Source organism: Leopardus geoffroyi, chromosome A1 (genome assembly GCF_018350155.1).
Source record: "Leopardus geoffroyi isolate Oge1 chromosome A1, O.geoffroyi_Oge1_pat1.0, whole genome shotgun sequence".
In the NCBI taxonomy this organism is placed as follows: domain Eukaryota; kingdom Metazoa; phylum Chordata; class Mammalia; order Carnivora; family Felidae; genus Leopardus; species Leopardus geoffroyi.
Genome location: NC_059326.1, coordinates 203,418,281 through 203,437,485, shown reverse-complemented (window position 1 = coordinate 203,437,485; position 19,205 = coordinate 203,418,281). Strand labels below are relative to the sequence as shown.

At 37.0% G+C, this 19,205-nt stretch overlaps 1 long non-coding RNA gene across 7 annotated transcripts in view; it reads right to left on the bottom strand.

Annotated features, from left to right (window-relative positions):
* Positions 1 to 19,205, bottom strand: part of LOC123576921 — a 78,868-nt gene that overhangs the window by 33,775 nt on the left and 25,888 nt on the right. For 3 of the 7 annotated variants that reach the window (XR_006701633.1, XR_006701643.1, XR_006701638.1), the window contains exons 2-4: positions 11,261 to 11,662; positions 10,770 to 10,845; positions 5,474 to 5,610 (exon numbers count right to left, since the gene is read on the bottom strand). This is a non-coding gene — a long non-coding RNA (uncharacterized LOC123576921). Of the gene's footprint in view, positions 1 to 594; positions 689 to 5,473; positions 5,611 to 10,545; positions 10,846 to 11,260; positions 11,663 to 19,205 lie in introns of all 7 variants that reach the window. The other 4 variants (XR_006701636.1, XR_006701631.1, XR_006701632.1 and 1 more) reach the window with 4 other exon arrangements.

Here is a 19,205-nt window from a genome sequence, read left to right as displayed (position 1 = left end):
TAAAACACAGATGTCATGTAGTTTTCTAAAAAAAACACGACATTTTGCCATAGGTGAAATATGAAATCTAAACACAATTATAGTAAAGAATTGAGAGGATTTTCAAATATTCACTTTGAAAACACACCATTCCTGAGTGGAGTCACAGGTGAAGTCAATTACACTTTGAAGGAATGGAAAATTCCAATACTTTAAACTTTTTTCCAAGTGTAGACTGCCAAAACTTTTGACAGTCAAAACATATATAGATACATCATTTATGAATGTTAATGTAAAACCTCAAGCAAATCACATATATATAATCCTGCAGTGTATCTAAAGACTAATATTTTTAAAATGGAGTTTGTTCCAGGAACATAAGGATGATATATTATTTAAAAATCTGCTAATATAATTCATCATATTAATAAGTTGAATGGCCAAAAAAATAAGGCCATTTGGCAAAATTCACCATCCCATCTTGACTTTTGATTAAATGAATATTGTCAGTTATCTATGGCTACAGAGCAAATTACTCCAAAACATAAAAATTTTTAAAAATAAGTACTTATGATCTCACAGATTCTGTGGGTCTGGAATTCAGGAGGAGTTTACCTGGGTGCCCATGGTTCAGGGTCTGTCATAAGGGTTTAGACAAGGTGTTGAGTTCACAGTCATTTCGAGGCTCATCAAATAGATTTCTACATAACTGTTTATACCAAAATAAAACTCTAATGATCAAACATGTAAACACACACAGACACATACACATACAAATATTAAAGCATACAAAAATTAAATGATTTCTTTTTTTAACCTTTGATAGGAAATGCCTTTTTATACAAGACTCAAAACCCAAAGGCCATAGAAGTAGATACATTTGATTTATAAATGTTAAAACGTCTTTGCAATAAGGACATCATAAACAAAATAAAAACAACACAACCACAAAAACAAACTTGGGAAATATTTATATTATACAACAGAGTAAAAAAAAATCCGATTTCCTTAATAGAGAAAATCTTTCACAAATAAATAAGAAACTCTAAAATTTTATTAGAATAATGTACAAAATCAAGAGTTCACAAATAAGGAACTGAAAACAGCTTATTGCTGCGATAAGATCCCCAGCCATTTTCAGATCCCATCATTTTCAGTGTTTCCATATTTCCAGGGATCAGATTAGCAATAATTTTAAAATATGAGAATTCCTGGCAAGAATGTGAATAAACACACAGTCTCCTACACGGTTAGAAGTTTATATTGCTATAATTGCTTTCAAAGATAATTTTTAATTAAAAATATGCTTGATATTTAGCACAGGAATTCCGTTTCTAGAAGTCTAGCCTATAAAAAATTTATACTGTTTAGTGTATCTAAATCATCTACAGGATTATTCATTTCTGTTTTGTTTATAATTGTGAAAAACTGGAATAATCTAAAAGCCTTTCAATAGAGGAGTAATTAAGCGTACCCATATAATAGAATATTATAAAGTTATTAAAAGTGAATGTTGTGCAGGTAATGCAGAGATATCCAAAGGTACAATTAAGGCTGTTTTTGGGTGCGCCCAGGTGGCTTAGTTGGTTGAGTGACAGACTCTTGATACTGGCTCAGGCAGTGATTTAGCAGTCCTGGGATTAAGCCCCTCTGCCAACTCTACACAGAGCAGAGCCTGCTTGGGATTCTTTCTCCCCCTCTCTCTCTGCCCCTCCCCCACTTACACTCTCTATCTCAAAATAAATAAATAAACTTAAGAAAAAAGAGTATTCTGAAAATGACCCAAACAGGGATTAGGATATGGGCCTATTTGTATAAATGTGTAAAAACACTTCATTAGAAAATCTGTGTGTGTGTGTGTGTGTGTGTGTGTTAACTTCTGGGGAGTCAGACTGGATTTTAGGATGGGAGACAGGCTAATTCTGTATTCTATCCCCTATTTTATAGTTTGACTATTAAAATTGTGAAATAACTTGTGGAAATAATTTGTGGTTGATTACTTTTATCAAATACATAAATTATTTCAATACTTAAAATTGTGTAATTGTACTAAAATTATAATTGTATAATAACCCTCTTGAAAATTAAAATAATAATATATTCAGTAATTTTTTGGAGGAAAAGTAAAGGCCAACTTTTTCCAAAGTATGTTTTGTAGAAATACAGTCTTGGAAATGGTGTTAAAACAATGCCATGAGCAGCCACAATAACAATATGACAAAAAAAAAAAATAACAATACGTCAAAATAATTAGAAACAAATTGAATTCAAACAAATTGAAATAGAGAAAAACTGTCTTATGTTATGCAAATGAACTCTACCTCTGACAGCAATAAATGTGCTGAAAATTTTCATATTCAAGCCTCTTACAAATCTTGCAGGAAAGAAACTTTTCAGATATAATTGTTTTCCAAATGCATTTATTTAGGTAATCTTGCTGTACTTGACTTATCACCTATTAATATTTCACAAAACATACCTGTAACATTCATGTAGATCTCTACCAGAGACAATGTGATCATTTCGTCTATGTTTAAGATTGCTACTCAAACATTTGATTTAGATTTTCTAGACTGACAACTGGAGAAATTCCAGGAGGATGGCATTTTGGCCACAGTCCTAGGTGCCATCGTCCTCCCTTCTCTCTCTCTCCGGGCATTTACAAAATACTGAGAGGCATGCTGCCCTCCCCTGGAGGGGACATAGCAGGCTCTTTCTGAGATCCAGGGGGCTATAGGACTTCATTCTCTTTGGTACCAGGCAGGAGCCAAGAAATTATTGGCAGAGAAGACGACTGCTTAGAAACTGAGCACAAATCTTACACGAGTACTTCAAGTGGCAGAATCCTGTTGGTTCCTTTGCAAAATGCCTATGCCTGGGCTTGCTCTTGGTGGCACTGTTGGTTCATGCCAGCGCTGTTAGAACTGGAGGGACGCTGTGCTACTGGCCTGAACTCTCCCCAGCCTTGGCAGTTGGGAGAGAAAGCAGTTGGCATGTAGAAAGAACCTGGAGGAGAGAGACTTCTCCCACATGGCTACTAGGAGGGTAAGGGTTTACTAGTTGCTTGTTTGTTTGTTGTTTGTGGGAGCAAAAAAAACCCACTTGTGTTTATTCTAATGATAGATAATCTAATAAATTAGAAATTAACAATAAAGGGTGTAATATTGGAAATTAAGAATTACTTATACGTAGCTCGAGTCAAAGAGAAACTAAAAATAAAACTGACCTAGGAGACATAACAAAAGCTGCACTTATGGGAGAATTGCTGAAATAATCTAAATGCCTAAATTATCTCAGAATTACAGGGAATAAATTCTCCATAAATGCTTGCATGTGAGGCAGGTGTCATTTTTTTGTTCGATGACATTTTCCCTCATAAATGAATCATTAGATATTTAAGCTCTTACAAAGCCTCTTAAATAATGTATCATGTTCTCAGTATGTTTTAGAAAATAATACTCTATTTGAGGAAGACATATTAGCCTTAAATGACAGCCCTCAATGCTAGTTTGGGATGATTATAAAATCTACCTGACAGAATTAAAGAAGGTAGTAAAAGAGGTTGAGTGTATATTTAGTGATTATCCCTGAGTAAATGATTTTTTAATTATAAGTTTGAGATTTTATGAGAAATGTGGATTTTAAAGATTATTCAGAATAAAAAGTGGTTACAGCTTAGAGTTCATTAGAAACCATTTTTGGAACAAATTGAAACAGAGAAAAACTGTCTTATGCTATGCAAATGAGACTTAAGTGTCTGAGAGAAATTCCTGTGAACCATCAACTGTGGGTTCAAAAAGTGCCAGAGCAGAGACCTCCACAGAACTGGCTCCCAGGGTGGGACACCTGCCTGTTGTCCGTGAACTGCTGTAAGAGAATAAAGATTCTCTTCATAACAGTGATAGCCACGAAGTAGGAGCAAACAGTTACAAAAAATATCCAATTGGAAATACTGAGAGTGAAAAATAAAATTGTTTAACTAAAGGGTTCATCAGAGGGGATGAATAGCCAAATAATGAATTAATGAGTAAGAATTTCAGTTGACTAACTTTTTCAGAAGACGTCACAAAGTAATAAAGAATTGGGGGACTCTAAGAGCTAAGAAATTAATACATTATTGTATGCTCCCCAGAATGTCTAAAATTAACAGACAAACAATATTAAGTACTGGCTATCACAGATAATAGTGATTCATGAAAACAATATTCCAAAAGATCTATAAGCATAAAATATTTCTCCATCTTACTGATAGAAAGATGCAAATTAAGTGTCCCGAGTGTAAATTACAAGATCATTTTGGATATTAAGTTTTAAATAATTTTAAAAGTAACAATACATTCATCCTTGGACTTCGCCAATTCATTTTTGACAATATGTTTCATAGAAATAAAAGCATAAAGATACATGTTCAATATTTGTTTCAGCATTGTTGGTAGTGGGAAAATATAGGGGAGGGGAGATCCCTGAATATCCTACGCCCACACCCACACCTACACATACACACACACAATCACACACAAATGATTAACCATACTATAGACACTGTATAGCTATTAAAATAATGGTGCTAATCATCAACTATATTGATCTGAATGGTAGGGACATGTAGTTCAATTTAAAAAGCAAATTTCAAGGGTGCCTAGGTGGCTCAGTTGGTTACGCCTCTGACTTCTGCTCAAGTCACAATCTCATGGTTTGTGAGTTTGAGCCCCTCATCGGGCTCTGTGCTGATGGCTTTGGAGCCTGGAACCTCTTTCAAATTCTGTGTCTCCCTCTCTCTCTCTGCCCCTCCCCTGCTTACCATCTGTTTTTCTCTGTCTCAAATATAAATAAGCATTAATTTTCTTTTAAAAAAAAGCAAATTTCAGGGGTACCTGGGTGGCTCAGTCAGTTAGGCCTCCGACTCTTAATTTCAGCTTGGGTCTTAATACCAGGGTTGTAAGACTGAGCTCCAAGTCAGGCTCTGCACTGGGCATGGAACCTGCCTAAGATTCTCTCTCCCCCTCCCTCTGCCCCTCCCCTGCTTTTGCGCCCTCATGTGTGCACTCTCTTTCTCTCTAATAAATAAGTTAATTAATTAAAAAGCAAATTTCAGAGCTATTGTTTTGGTTTCTAAAAAATTCAAGTGCAATAAGAACAAAAAATAAAAAATGAATATCCATGTATATAAAAGTTTATAAGTATTTATGAGGAGGGAAAACCATGGTGGAGAAAACACATCAGGCTATTAGCACATTTCCCAGGACAATAAACATAGAGATTTTGGAGGAGGAAAAAAGAATTTTAACCTTTTCTTTATATATCTTGTATTATTTCGCAAATTAATATGAGTATGTAGTACTTCTGTAATTTTTAAAACAATGCATTGAAAAAAATAAAAGTAGAATGATAAAAATTGCGATGAAAAAAATTTAAGGAGAACCAAATAGCTATAATGTTCATGTTCTGGAAAAACACCTTAGGACTAAAAACTTCACTAAGAACTAAAACTTACCTCGACTTTTTCTAGCCTCTCTGGTGAATGTGATAAACAGCAAGGGTTCGTTGGGATAGATTTGTTTGTTTTCTGTGAAACGTTGGTGCCTTTATGCATGACTAATGTGGACATTTGGAATTGATAGATTTTCTTATCTGGAAAAAAAATGTGGCAGATTTTGAAGAACTCTTTTCATAGCTGTTGAATCTTTTTGATGACAGTTTTACTCTGTTTGGCATGCTTGGTGCTGTGTCTCTTTCACATTTTTATAACTACTTTTTAATGAACATCTTTAAACACTTTCTTAATCTTTCTCAATTCATGCCGGCTCAACCAGAAAGATAGCACATTTCCTAAAGTGTGAAATCAGACACTTACTTAAGGAGCTGCATTTTGATGATTATTTCTTTGTCACATCAAAACAGTGCTGGCCTGAGGAATCACATAAATGCCTATGTCTTTCTGTTTAAATAAAAGTAACTGTTATAAATAGTTTATATTCTCGGTTTTAAAAAAAGGTATATTCTGCATGTTATCTATAGCCACTTAATTTAGCAAGACAGTAAAACAGAAATTAGATCCATATCATTTCTGGGTTTTAAAATATGGTTGCATTCTCTAGGCAACTAAAAGATACACATACAAAGCTAGGATGTTGTCACATTTCTTCATTTTGCCAATTATATCAAAAGAAATGTCTAGGAAGCAATATGAATCTGCATTTCTTGGATGACTTTTAATATAAACTCTGTTTTATTTATATATTAAGAATGAGTAACTGTTATATGTTTCAGTGTCTTAATTCTTATCTGAACATGTGTTTCAGGAAGTTGTCTGCATGACACGTTAAATGACTTTCAGTAAATGGAGTATCCTTTTTTTCCTCTCAACTTGCATCACATTATTTATACTATTATTATTCTTTGTTATATCAAAGTTTGATGACTAGAAGCAACTTTTTATTTTTTAATTTTTATTTATTTTTTTATGTATTTTGAGAAAAAGCAAGCATGACTGGAGGAGGAGCAGAGAGATAAAGAGAGAGAATCCCAAGCAGGTTCCACACTATCAGTGCAGAGCCTGACATAGGACTTGAACTTCTGAACCGTGAGACTGTGACCTGAGGCAAAATCAAAAGTCAGACACTTAACTGACTGAGCCACCCAGGCACCCCTAGGAGCAACTTTTTATTGGTTGAAATAATTAACAGTGCAGAAGTTACTTTAAAATGTTATTTTGCTTATTATGGTTTGCTCTCTGTTTTTTAAAAGAGAATCACATTTAGGTGACACTCCTGAGAACTCTTAATGTGTATGAATTTTCTTTAGAGAGTTGATTTTAATGATCCATTATCATTAATAGATTCTAAATAAATATATATGTTTACTTATTTCAAATCATTAGTAGATTGGGATTAAACAAACTCATTTGTAAACTGTTGCTTAGAGTTAAGGATTCACTGTGTGGTAACAAAATAAACCAAAACTGTACAGAAATTATACAGTAATTGACTAAGTCTTGGCAATGATTTTTTGGATTTGACACACAAAGCAAAGAAGCAAAAGCAAAAATGAACAAGTGAGACTACATCAAACTGCTGTAGAGTTTCTGTCCAGCAAAGGAAACCATCACCAAAATGAAAAGGCAACCAATTTGCAAATTGTATATCTGATAAAGGGTTAGTATCCAAAATACATAAAGAAGTCATGAAACTCAATAGCAAAAAGCTTCAAATCGTCCAATTAAAAAATGGACAGAGGAACTGAACAGACATTTTTCCAAAGAAGACATATTGAGGTGCTTGATATCACTAACCAGGGAAAAACAAATCAAGGTCACAATATCACCTCACACCTGTTAGAATTGCATCACCAAAGAGAAAAGAGACGAGCATCAGCAAGGATGTGGAGAAAAAGGGAACACTTGTGCACTGGTGGGAATGCAAACTGGTGTAGCCACTATGGAAAACAGTATGGAGGTTCCTCAAAAAATTAAAAATAGAACTACTATACCATCCAGCAATCCTACTTCTGGATATATATCCAAAGAAATGAAAATACAATCTTGAAGAGACATCTGCATTCCCATGTTCATTGCAGCATTATTCACAGTAGCCAAGACATGAAAATAACCTAACTGTCCGTCAACAGATGTCAATGGATAAATAAGATGTATGATATATGTATGTGATATTGTATATATACAGATATATGATATACATATATATCACATATATATCATTATATATATCATCGTATACATATATATCATAATATATATCATTGTATATGTATATATCATTGTATATATGTGTGTATGTATATATATATGTATACACATATATGTGTGTGTATATATATATATACATATATATACATATATATATATACATATATATGTATATATATAAAACAATGGAATATTATTTAGCTATGAGAAAGAAGGAAATCCATTTTTACAACAACATGGATGGAACTTGAGGGCAGTGCAAATTGAAATAAGTCAGTCTGAGAAAGAAAATTCAAATACTGCATCATATCATTTATATGTGGAATTTTTTAAAAAAAGGTTAAACTCACAAAAGCACAGAGTAGGAAAGTAGTGCCAGTTGCCAGAGGCTGGGGGAAATATGTAGAAGTTGATAAAAGGGTACAAACTTTTAGCTGTAAGAGGAATAAGTTCTGAGGATCTAATGTAAAACATGGTGACTACAATGGATAACACTTCATTATATAACTGAAATTTGCTAAGAGAGTAGAACTTAAATGTTTTACACCCCCACCAAAAAAAAAACTCATAAAGATTCAAAATTAAGAAACAAAAAGATTCATAAACTTTCCATTAACCTCATTTCAATGTCTTTCTCTTCTTACATCTTTCTACTACTATAGTGTCTGTGTTCTGTATTTTGGTGGACTGATTATTTTCCCCCATATGGACAAATTTTAGCTCTTTCCACATTCAAACTCTGTGTTTTGTTAATTGTCTTACCTTAAAATTTTTTTCATCAAATTGTTCATTGGCATTTTTCTTCACAGACTTTTTCAAATGGAAAATGCAGTTCTGTGTGCTGATCTTTTAGGTGGTTCATTAGTGAATAGTGGTGTTACATAGAAGAGCGTTGCACATGAGTTTGGGAGGAACCACAAAAGTTATCTGTATATGTAAGAGATTTTTGCAACATGGGTCTGTGCCTGCTATGTCCTATGAAGGCTTGCTAAGGGGGTTCGTCTTGCAGGGACTGTACCAGAGGACCCATGGCAATCTGGTGTGTGCCCAGATAATTAGATTTACATATCATGTTATCAAGTTAAAATTCTGAAGTAAGCCTTTAAAGGGTGGCTTTTAAAAGTTTCTGCAAAGAAACCATGGATTAAGCATGAGGCCATAATGCAAGCACATGTGAGCAAAAAAAATGGCAGAGCTCACATTAAAAATCATTTGCTAAGATAATTTTATTATCTAAGGAAATCAGACCAAAAATTGAAATAACTAAGAATACTATTTGAAGGTGGATTTATAACAAAATTCATTGAAAATGAACCTTTCTTTTAGCATGAATTGTAACTTGAGATAGTAAGCATTAATCGAGGTATGCATAAAACATTTATGAATAAAAATACATATAGTGGGGAGCATGCCTTAAAATTTTTTATTGATGAATTGTTTAAATGCAAACTTTTTGAGACCGGGTCATAATGATCTGTGGCTCCTGGCTTACTGTCTGCCTTCCCTTCTGCAACGCTGAACTCTCTAATGCAGAGGACATCCCAGTTCATGAACAATAATATCTACTAAGGTTGAGGAAGTGGTTTTTAATAGATCATTCAATATTTCAGATTATTCAAAGAATAGACTGAGATGCTGCCATCAAAGAACTCACGGTTTGTTGATAACTAATTGTGACTAATGACGTTTTTCCAATGCATATAATACTATCCATTGTAGAAAATTCTGTTGCCAGTAAAGACTTAAGAGTTGACAGCATCCAGAGTCTGCTTTATGAAAATCAAACGATAGTCCTGCTGAACTAAAACTAATTTCTCAGGTGTGTACTTGCATTTTGTATTTTAATCTTATTTCTAGTTCCCTAAGTTCTGTTTTTGCTATCTTCTCTCTAATTCATTATTGGTCATATGCTATTGTTGTTGGCTCATCTCACACACTCTGGGCAACCCCTGTTCAATAGATATGAATTCTCCCAATATAGCATCACAATGAAGCATCAATGCAGCAGTGAAATGGAACAAAGTTGGCAGACCGTATGTTCTGAAATATAGACTCTCCGGGGGAAGAAAGGTGCCATTAAAAAAAAAAAAGAAACATTTAAAAAAATAAAGAAAAAAAAAGAAACAGAGAAACACAATAAAAAGACCTCAGCGTCTTTGTTCATTAGTAGTATAAATCCAATTAAATGTTTTATACAGCAGCAAACAAAATCAGTTTCAAAAATTAGGTATTGGGGCACCTGGGTGGCCCAGTCGGTTAAGCATCCAACTCTTGGTTTCGGCTCAGTTCATGAGCTCACGGTTTGTGAGTTTAAGCCCCACGTCGGGCTCGGTGCTGACAGTGCAGAGCCTGCTTGGGATTCTCTCTCTTTTCCTCTCCCTCTGCCCTTCTCCCCACCGTCTCTGTCTCTGTCTCTCTCTCTCTAATAAATAAATAAACTTAATTTTTTTTAATTAGGTATCTAGAAATATAGTGATGTACATGTATAAACTATGTAGAAACTAAATCACATCAGATTAAGACTTCAGATTCAAAGACGTAATATCTTAAAGAATGCTGGCCTCATATTCCAAAGAATAAGAAGGGGACATTTAAAGAAAAATATAAATAAAAATATCAAATCCCTTCACAAAGGGAAAAAAGATATGTAACTAAACAAATTACATGACAACTCAAAAGTATGCTGTTTGTTTCTCATGCCTTTTTTAATCCAAAAGGGATTGTGAAATCAGATGAATAAAGAAATGTATACTGCTCCATAGAAATATATAAATAATGTAGATGTTTTTAACTATATGATAAAAGTTTAAAGAGTTAGAGAGACAGGACATACACAGAAAACCTATTACTAGAGTAGTCACCTTAAAGATCGTGACCTCATTGCTCACGGTGCTGGCCTTCTGATTTTTTGGTGGATGTCTGAAGAATTCTCTTAAGTTCTCCAAATCAGTGATGCTATTCTTTCAGCTGCTAACAGCAGCTAACTCTCTGTGCTTCATTTTAATAATGAAATAATTGCATTCTGGAATAAGATTTAACTGGTACATTGTTAGATCCACTGTGAGGTCATTTCAAAAGCACAAACCTTTGTTCCCTTGTAAAGTACTTCAGTGCTTGGGCAAGAGCACCAAGCACATCAAAATTCTTGTTTCTTCCCACCTCTGAGTCCAAAAAGATAAGGAAAGGTGAGAATTAATACAATTAAGCATGACCAGATATCCATCCGATGAATCAATTTAGTTTCAGTAGATTAGGTTTACAATAATACTGTAAACATAAAAGCCCCAGATCTTAACCCAATAATTTTTTGTTACATCACACTTCATAGTCTTGCTTCAGTTCTTCACGTAGGTCTTCAAATGATCTCACGTATAATTTTGTATTTTTTTCCAAATATAAGCTATTCTCTGGCAATCCAGATCTCACTAAGGCTCCTGCCTAAATAAATACATTTTCTATTTAGCGCCCATGAAGGGGAAATTGTCTTTAGTGGTAAAAGGCCATAGGCTGCACACAAAAACATTAATAAATACATAATAATAATATAATACTTACACTCCAGAAAGAAAAACTCACCTGATTCAAGGACTATACATAGACTGTGGTATTACAAAATAATCATTACTACCCTTTGTTTGGCTGTGATTCAGTGGTGATGGGCAAGTCTGTTTAGTCATTGTATCGGTACAAAAACTGGAACGATAGTAGGTTAAGAGATGGGGATAGATGTCACCAAATCCAAAGAAATGAACAGATCCCAGAAGTGTGTGCAGAGTCAATGTACAAGAAGCTTGGAAAGGGAGGGTCACCAACCCAGTTAAGAAGCAGATGTAAAAATTGTACTGAGGTGCCAAAATCCAGGAAATCAGAAGATGGGAGTAATTGTAAGCAGGACCAGAGGGGAAAGAGGTTTCTGGTGTAAATGGCATATGGTCTGCAGCCCAGGATCCAGCTGGTCTCAACTCTGCACAAAAATATCTGTGAAGGCAGAGGAAAATCACAAAAGTTAGAGCGCTCTAAACCAGAATTGACAATAAGCCCATTACGAGTATCCATGAAGAATTTTCATAAACTACAAAGTTAAGAGAATTGGGTAGAAAATTGCAACAGGTACTCCAAGCTTATTTTGACAATTAAAAATAGGTAAAAGTTTTCCTCTCTGCTATTTTTCCTGTGTCAGAAGTAAATCATCAGTCTAGAAACTTAGGTAACTATTAAACGGGTGCCTTATTGGGGCGCCTGGGTGGCGCAGTCGGTTAAGCGTCCGACTTCAGCCAGGTCATGATCTCGCGGTCCGTGAGTTCGAGCCCCGCGTCAGGCTCTGGGCTGATGGCTCAGAGCCTGGAGCCTGTTTCCGATTCTGTGTCTCCCTCTCTCTCTGCCCCTCCCCCATTCATGCTCTGTCTCTCTCTGTCCCAAAAATAAACATTGAAAAAAAAAATTTAAACAGGTGCCTTATTTTGAGATTTCTCTTCACTCCCACAACACAATGGCTATTACTACTATGACTCTCTCTCCTTGTACATCTCTTTGGAAACTATAAAGATAGAAAACAGCTGGTCAGGAATGTGTGTGTGTGTGTGTGTGTGTGTGTGTGTGTGTGTGTGTGTGGTAGGGAAAGGTGGTCTAACATCCTAGAAGGTATAATCCCTACAAATGAAGTGTCTTGGAAAGATATTAATGAGAAAGAACTGAGAACAGTGAATATTCAAGTTTTGAAAACATTTTGCCAGAGTACTGAATTAGGCGCTGAGGTAATAGGAGACCCTATCTCAGATCAGCAGCACCTCCCTGGCACTTAGTACCTATTTGGCTAAGAATTCTGCACATCAACCTGCCTTCTGTTTGTGGTCCCGGGAAGGGATTCGGCCAGCATGCAAGTATATGGGGAGGGCCAATGGCAGTCCAGTCAATGCAACTGGGACATGTAGAATAAGATGGTGAGAAGTGTATTTTTTCAGAACATTCACTGGGGTTACTCAAGCCCCTTCAGTGAGACGCAGTCTCATATAAACCTTTGTAACTATTCGAACTTTCTAATGCCTTCTGGGAATGAGCTATTCCATGCCTGGAATCGTTCTGTACCACTCTCACTAGGCCACTATTAGTGATCTGAGGGTGTAAATGAGGCAGCAGTTCTACATTTTTATTTCAAAATGTCTGATTGCCACAACAGGTAGTAAATAGCTAATTTAGTCTTTTGCCTTTACATGAGATTATGGTGAGTGTAGGGGTGAGATTTTGGAAGTAGAGTGAACAAGCAGACGCATAAACATGAATTCTGCTAGCCTTCTCTGTGAAAAATATCATTGAGCTCACTGTGTGCTAAGTGGGCTGTGAAAGCAATTTTAACATAGGAATTTCAAAACTGAGCTTGTTAACAGCAGCCTCAGTGGATTAGAGATTAATTTTGTTTGGTGATTCATATGCTGGACAATACACATCTAGAGGTATACGCTCTGAGATGTTTGCTAAAATACCAGACACACCTAAATTCCTCTCTTTAATTATTATTATTTTTTTTTACTTTGGTGGGGGAGCAGAAGGAGAGAGAGAGAATCATAAGCATGCTCCAACCACGGTGGAGCCCGATGCAGGGGTCGATTCCACAACTCTGGGATCACGGCCTGAGCCGAAATCAAGAGTCTGACGCTCAAGTGACTGAGCCACCTAAAATTCCTCTTAATGTTTCATAGCCGCTCTTTCAAAAAAGGCTTTTGGGAGACTCACGGAGTATTTGCTCTAGATTTTTCCTGGTCCCTCAAGACTTTATGCCCAGATACTTTTTTGTTGCTCAGATCAATTGATTGGGGTCTGTGCCTTGTTGGGCCACTTTCCTGGCCTCAGTCCTCAAATCCAGTGCGCAGTTGTCCTTGCTGATCTCACCCTACGGCATCTGCCAGGCTTCTTCTATGGTAGGTAAGCTTCTAGGATAAGAATATGGGCCTATTAGCCTCTTTCCTATTTTATCAACTCAACCCCCCTCACCTTCCCTGTGGCTTCTCAACCCCTGACATGATCTTTCTCTCCCAGTTCAAATGAGACTACTGCTTGAAGTTACAAATTGAGTTGTAAAGTCGTTATATAGGCAAAGCCACTAAAACAAAACAAATTGATAAAAATCATTCACGCTGTACTTTTATTTTATACACTTTGCTTGATGTTCACATGGAGAAATCTGATGTCAATGGGAACCGAGGCCAGAAAGTGAAGAGACAACACTGAGTCCTCTTTGGGGCCAGATAAAAATGTAAACAGATGTAATTAAAAGATCGGGAAAATTCTGTGAGAAATGTGAGCAGACAGACAGTGGGTCATAAGAATGATTATTACCAGGTTCTCCCATGGCTTGAAATAGTCAAAGCTAATTTATTTGGGAATGCTTAAGATGGTTTTCCTCTTAAATAACAAAACTTTTTACTGCTATATTCTGGAAAATGTTGCGCATGTCTTCTCTGCATATTGAGCAGATTTTCAATGGCCGCATCTGAGTTTATTTAAATTCTCACACTTACATCTTCCCATCTGGAGAAGGTTAGGTTTAGGAGACCTGTCTTTCAACTGGTCTCCAACCAACTTCACTGCATTTGCATTTGTGGCTTTTCTTTCCCCAGTAACGTGCATGACTCAGGTAAAGAGGAGGTGTGAAGACTGATGAATAGGCTCTGGGAGTTTTTTCACTCTTCAAACTATCTTAAAATAAAATTTCTAGGCCTACATTCACACTGAGTTTCCGAGCTTGTGTGCAGTTAATTTACTGTTCCACGTTGTCTTGATGCAGGACTGGTGCCTTTGTTTGTTTCCTGTGAGTGGTCTTTCTCCTCCCATTTAGGGGAAGCAAAGTTTACGAATGTAAATCCATCTTACTTCTATTTAGTACTTTTCCAAGACCAAGCTTCACAAATCAAGGCCTGAACTTTGACAGCAGCAGCCGTTTCAAAAGGTGTTTTCCTCCACCTTTAAGAGACAAGGACTAGGGGATTCCTTTCTTTCTCTTCTTTTTTTTTTTTAAATGTTTATTTATTTTTGAGACAGAGAGAGACAGAGCATGAACGGGGCAGGAACAGAGAGAGAGAGGGAGACACAGAATCCAAAGCAGGCTCCAGGCTCTGAGCCGTCAGCACAGATCCCCACGCGGGGCTCGAACTCACGGACCGTGAGATCGTGACCTGAGCCGAAGTCAGACGCTTAACCGACTGAGCCACCCAGGCGCCCCTTTTTCTTTGTCTTCTGAAGATCAACACTGGGAGTGTGGGGAGTTGACGGGATCAGGGACTCGGCAGAGCCCCTTTGTCCAGAAGTAAAACTGTTGAGCTTAAAACCCTGAGGTCCCTCAGGTAGAATACTATCAGTGCGATTATTCATGTTGCTTTTCTATTGGTAAGTCAATCCCCATTTTGGGAAGGGAAAAATTAAGTGGAGATCCCTGCGAGGTACTTTGGACTGTGTGTCAGGAGACTGTGGCAAGCCCTAATCACCCTGAGTCTCACTTCTCACCCACGTGAAATAGTAGCAATGATGGCTACGATTTATTGAACAATTAAAGGGTGTGAGGTCCTTCTCGATTCTATTTCTAATCCCCACAATAGCCCACTCGAGAGCCTGAAAAAATTAATTTAGGGAAATGTGTATAAAAATGCCTGTCATGCTATCTAATGTTCTTGTGAAAATCAAATGGGACAATTTGTATAAAAACCATCTGAAAATTGAAGTTACCACTCCCACTGGAAAAGATTCTTGGCTACCTCACTTAAAATCAATTTCATAGCTATGTTTTTTTCATAATTCAGTTGCTCTCAGAGGAAAAAGAAATCGTGTAAAGATTGTAAGTCTTGACAAGAAATAAGTCAAAATAAGAACATATAGGTACACATCTCCCCCTGAGTAACAACTTGGAAAAAGTCAATGTAATGCTTTTGATGGATATTATTAACAGGAAATTGTGGAATTAAGATACTTAAGTCTGATGCGAAAAATTTTACATTTGTCTCTGGAACTCAATAAATACATCACTAATTCAAGAAAAGTAGCCAAGAATCCTTCCATTTTTCTTGGTTATAGTAAATAACATTATGGATGAATATGGAGTGCATTTTTTGAGTTAATATTTTCATTTCCTTCAGATAAATACCCAGAAGTGGAATTGCTGGGTCATATGGTAGTTCTACCTTTACTTTTTTGAGGAACCTCCATACTGTCTTCCACAGTGGCTGTACCAGTTTACATTCCCACCAACAGTGCACAAAGGTTCCCTTTTTGCACATCCCCTGATATACACACTCTTGTGTACTCCCTATCAAGAACTGTAAAAAAATGAGACCAATTGGCCTGCCACAGTTTCACTGTTAGTGGTAGAGGATACAAGATACCTTGGTCAGAGCTAAGAGACAGATTGTTGTTACTCTTAGCAGTGGTAGTTGCCAGAGGATTATCATGTTTGTGCTAGTTACATAAGTCTCAATCCTCACAGAGTGACCTAAAGAGGACCATATTACACCTGCACACATAGTAGGTGATGTTGGAGAGGGACTCCAAGCTAATAGAACCCAAATCTTTTAGTATGGGCAGTAAATCGGCTTACTGCTCTGAAGGGAGACATTAGTTTTATTATACTGGCCTTTGGCATCAGGAGACACTGTATCTGTCTTCAGTGCTATTTATTATACAGCTATCTTTGAAAAGGTAGTCCAGAACAAAGGCAGTTAAGTGCCTCTGTTTGAAAGAAGTGCAGAAATGCAAGAGACCCATGGAGAATTTTCTCCCAGAAATTATTTCCAGTTACTAGCTGAGATTTCTCTTTGTTTGCTATGGTATATATTTCTTTTTGTTGTAAAAATTTAAAAAAAAATTTTTTTAATGTTTATTTATTTTTGAGAGAGAGACAGAGTATAAGCAGGGGAGGGGCAGAGAGAGAGAGAGGGAGACACAGAATCCGAAGCAGGCTCCAGGCTCCGAGCTGTCAGCACAGAGCCTGACGTGGGGCTTAAACTCACAAACCGTGAGGTCATGGCCTGAGTCAAAGTTGGTTGTTTAACTGACTGAGACACCCAGGTGTCCGTGTTGTAAAAATTTTAATGTCAGTTCAGTTCAAGGATCATCCCTTTCCCTGATCCACCACAAACTAAAAATCTTCCCTCCTCAGCTCTTGGAAGAAGGAGGCAGGTTCTGGCTCAAAGAAACCCCATCTTCTTCCCTTTCTAGGTACTTATTCTCTGCTATTGGGGGCATGGTGAAGCAAAAATAGTGTTGGTGACAGAGAAATATCTCTGGCCTCACTCTGGTATTGACTGCTCTCATCTTCTTCTAGTATCTTCTATTAACATGATGCTTAGGTGATATTTGGGCATATTTTTTTCTTCACCTTTCCTTTTCTCTTCTCCTTTCTGTCTCCAAAGGACAGCCCTGACTCCCTTTGACAGGCCAAAGGTACAGAATCATCAATCCTGTCTCTGGTATGAATGCCTAACCACTTGACCTCTATGACCTCCTGAGTAGCTCTTCAGCTCATGCCCACCACTAACCTCCATGCTCCTTTGCATATAGCATCAGGGTGGCTCAGTAGGTTAAGAGTCGGCTCAGGTCATGATCTCATGGTTTGTGAGTTCGAGCCCTGCGTCGGGCTCTGTGCTGACAGCTTGGAGCATGGAGCCTGCTTCGGATTCTGTGTCTCCATCTCCTCAAAAATAAATAAACATTAAAAACACACAAACACACAAAAAAACCAATGCAATCCTCTCTCGGACTCTTAAAAAACTGCAGAGAACTGGGTCAGGAATAAAGTTACCCCATCTTCTTCCCAGACACATGGGCCCTTGAAAACCAGAAGGCATAGCCCATTCCATTAAACCTCCGGGCCTCAGAAATCTACCAGAAGAGAAACATGTTTCTATTTTCAAATTTGAGGATGCATGTCAGGTATCTTTAATTTTTCCTCATACTTGAAGGAAAGCATACTCTAAGCTTTTCAGAATATTATTCTGAGAATTTTCTCACTGGAATGTTCTTTAGTGGTGGCTTGAGTTGGGCTATTTTTGTCTCTGCATCTCAGAAAGCCTTGAATTGGGAAAGACCAGTTGCCAGGCATCTCTTTGGGCAGGGACTCTCCAGTTTTTATGAAAGATTTTCAGTGCCTAATGTGGCTTTTGGGCGGGAAGAGCAACACTGCTCCTACTATGCCAATTAAGCAGTGGTAGTAAGACTGTTTCCAATGCCTCTGAGCAAGCCCTGCAGCTTAGAGGCTGGAGCCCACTCTAGACATCTTTCTAAACCTGGGAAATGGAATGCTAATAACAATTTGTCTAGGTTTATTTCTTTACTGAAATTTCTTTCTCTACTTTATTATTATTATTACTATTATTTATTTTAGAAAGAGAGAGAGAGCAAGGGAGAGGGGCAAAGGTGGAGGGGGAGAGAGAGAGAGAGAGAGAGAGAGAGAGAGAGAGAGAGATAATGTCAAGCAGACTCCACACTCAGCGTGGAGCCTGACATGGGGCTTCATCCCACGACCCTGGGATCATGACCTGAGCTGAAATCAAGAGTTAGACACTCAGCCGACTGAGTCACCCAGGTGCCTCCCTTTACTGAAATTTTTAAACAAAAGGAAAAGTCATATTCAACATTTCAAATCAAAAGAAAATTCACAATATAGATATACACAAAGATAATCTATTTCTACTGCATTAATGTTGCATCACGTTTTGTTGTTGTTAAAACCTGCCCAAATGCTTTTTGGAAAAGTGGGCTGTTAGAATATTCCATTCATAAAGCAGACATCTGTGTCTATAGCATGCAGACATTACCCTTGTCCTCCCAAGTTTTCTATGTATCTGAATTACTTCTGGATTAGAGACTCACATGAAAATCATAATTAACAAAAGTAGAGCCAAAGTGAGAAACTGAGGAAGGGCTGGAATATAATGTACTCCAGATATATTTTAGACGACTTCAGATCAAGGTCTTAGTTCTCCTTAGCAGTCCTTTTTTTTTCCCCTGCCTCATTAATTCTCTATGAACTACCATAATGATGTGAAGCTTTTACGACTCTTCTCAAATCCAACATCATAAGTTGTTTCTTTCACTTACACCTCTTGTTCCTTCTTTTTCATGTAAATAAGGATCACCTATGACATTTGTTAAGATAGCCAAGTGTCAGGGCACCTGGGTGGCTCAGTCGGGTAAGTGTCCGACTTTGGCTCAGGTCATGATCCCACGGTTCATGGGTTCAAGCCCCGTGTTTGACTGTGTGCTGATAGCTCAGAGCCTGCAACCTGCTTCAGATTTTGTGTCTCCTCTCTCTCCGCCCCTCTGTCGCTCATGCTCTGTCTCTCAAAATAAATAAACATTAAAAAAATTTTTTTAAAAAGGTATCAAAGTCTCAAGCATGCAGTTTGTTTCAAGAGCTTGAATTTTCAAAAAATTTTTCACATGATTCGAATGTAAGTGACATATAGGTCCCTCTCTTTTCCCACCCATATCAGAATGGAGAGCATTCTTAAAAGTAGAATAAATACTGTGGACACAG